Source organism: Arachis ipaensis, chromosome B02 (assembly GCF_000816755.2).
Source record: "Arachis ipaensis cultivar K30076 chromosome B02, Araip1.1, whole genome shotgun sequence".
NCBI lineage: Eukaryota > Viridiplantae > Streptophyta > Magnoliopsida > Fabales > Fabaceae > Arachis > Arachis ipaensis.
Window position 1 is genome coordinate 790,814 of NC_029786.2, and position 3,145 is coordinate 793,958.

The following is a 3,145-nucleotide window of genomic DNA, read 5'->3' on the forward strand; positions in this document are numbered from 1 at the left end:
TCTTAAAAAAAAGTATACATATAGTTTAGACTTTAGACAAAACTTAACTAGAAAGCAAGGAAAATGTAAGTGGTGTCATTTAAAACCTAGAAATGTTGGTGCCTTAAAAGGAAGGGTTTCTCAATTTGGAAAGAAAAGAAAAAAAAAAGTGTGTGAAATTGAAAGGAACCCTGTGTGATTGGTAATAATAATATAACACTGTAATCATGCAATATTTGTGAATAGTGAGCTGTACTTAAGAGTGTATAAATAAAGATTTATTTGTATATTCCTATATATTAAACTATATTAATATGTGTTAATGTATTATTTCATATTTTTCTTTTTGTTTTTAATAATATCCATTCCCCTCCTCGAAACCACATCACCATCCTCATCATGAACATCACCATCACCATCACTCATCAAGAATTCATATAAAAAAGCCAGAAATCATGGCTGGGAATATATATATAGATTGAATTGAAGCCTGAAAAACTATTGTACCCTCCAACAAGAGTAACAATCTTATGCATGAATTCATATAAAACACACTGCAGACATAGCTTCTAAATTAATATCTTTTTGATGTAACATCACTCCTAGAAATTATAATAGAGTGTCCCACACTATATATATTAAAAAATAATATGGGTCATTTTAGTATGATTATATTTATAATAATTATAAAAGCATAAAATAGGAACTTAAATGTTGAAAGAAATATTATTATAGCAGTAATAATTGAGTGTTGAATTATGACATATAAAAAGTTAGTTGTAAATAATTTCTCTTTGGCTTTGGCACATTACTTTATTATTAAGTTGTTCATCGCTAACCACTCACATCACAAGTCACAGGTACTATCACTTATTTATTGTAGGCTCTAGCATCTTCCTTATGATACCATACTTTAATTTAACTTCTTTCATGTACAATAGTAGGGTAGGTCCATTTCCTGCATGCTGAAATAAATTTTAAATGGGTTTAACTAACAATTATTTTCAGAATATATATTAAAATTTGTTTTTAACTAAAAATAGGAAAACTCAAACTTATGATTTTTTAGATGAATATAAAGAAATTATGTCATTTAAACATATATAGATTTAAATCTTGCTAATACATTTGTATACATTTACATTTATTATGAAAAACGAACTTGCCTATACAACAGTCACACATCCACGCGTCGCACTCTCAGCCAAACATGCATTGAGCATTGACATCATAGCATGCTGACAGCACGACAGAATTACCCTTTTTCTTTAACAAAAGTTACATTAACAAGATATAACAAAAATATAATCTAAAGGTTATCATAGTGGGGATGTAAGTGGAATATTTTGTTTCATATTTCTTTTGTAATTTTTGTTTATACTTTTATTCATATAGATATAGACATGCAAACCTGATTATTGACATTTTTATTTAGGGAAATGCTAATTGTACAATATTAATCAGTCTTTAATCAGCCTTTAATCAGATTTAAATAATATTTAATTATTTTTTTAGTGTAATATGTTTCTATTTTGTAGATACATATCTATAATTAAATTTTAATTTAAATTTAAATTTTAAAACACACCTACTTCATTGGTGGTTACGGTGACTTTGCTTTACTTTCGTAACTTTACGTAACAGTTTTTTAAATTTCTTATTTTACGGGACATTCACACGCATTAGTGAATCCCAAACCAAAAAGGACGCTGCCAGCTGAATTCTCCATCTCGTCTTCATTGGTGAAGACTATCACCACCTTCCAGCTGAAGCACTCTCTCATTTTGCATTGGTGAAAGGTATCATTATTTTCCACACATGTGTTTATGTAATTTGTTAAGAAATATCATGTTCAACATTTTTAATTATATTTTAATTTAAACATAAAAACACTCTGCTGATTTAATTGGAACAAGGTTGATCTTATTTAATTTTATTAATAAAATTGTTGCAAATAAAGTACTTTCTATGTAAGTAATTTGAGCAAAGAAGCAAAAAAAATCTGAAATTTAAGAGAGAAGATGTAATTGATATGGTCATAAAAATTCTGTTGTTATTTATCAATTATAACACATGATAGTATGATATTTTATTCAAAATATTTTTAAAACGCATCCAAAATCAGGCTAACTTTAAATATTTAAATTTAAACGTTAATAATACAATTAATCTTTTAATTTTTTATTCGATCAAATGAATATAATATTTATCATTTAAATTATTAGTTGAATTTTTTTTAGATATTTATTAGTTTTCAAAATTATTATAATCAACAATTAATTTAAAATTGTGTTATTATAACACATCTAAGAGATTTTTACGATTTTAGATGTGTTTTAAAATATTTTGTATATAATATCATACTATTAGATGTGTTATAATTGAAAAATAAAAACACAATTTTTTATGACTATACCAGCTACATCTTTTCTTATAAATTCTAGATTACTTTTTGCTTCTTTACTCAAACTAATTAAGTACACGTCCTGAATCGTAATCATCCACGCTAATTACTTGTACAAGTTCTTATCTTTATTCTCATTCCAACAAATAGATGTATTTCTTTTAATTTCAGTGTAACCAGCTCATGCAACAAAAATAACATCTTTCGATCATTAACACACTACTAAATAGAACTTAATCATAATTTCTTTGTACCCGTCAGGGTTAATCCATTCTAAAAAGTAAAAAACCTTTAGAATTTTAAAAGTTAAATTTTAAATTTTGAGTAATTTGAATTTTAGATGTGTATTTAAATTATAAAATATTATTATATTAAATATATTAAATTTAAAACAGAAATTTAAGATTTAAATTTTAAATGTTAGTTTGATTTAATTTGAATTTTAAATATGAATTTAATTTTTAAAGACACTAAATCTATTTATAATTGTTAGATGTGTTAGTTTTATTTTGTTTGAATTACGGTAAGAAAAGGCTGAAAATTGTACCATATTTGAAGGATAGCTAGTTGAACCGCTTTTAAAATTTATGACTATGAATATTTATATAAGATGACTCACCTTAGTTTGCGTCCTATAAACTCCCATGACGAGATAAGATAATTTATCGTGACGTAAGCATAATTGTCGTTTTTTAACTTAAAAAGCATTTTCAATATACTAAAATTTAAAATGATAAATATTTAAAATTAATAAAGTGTCAT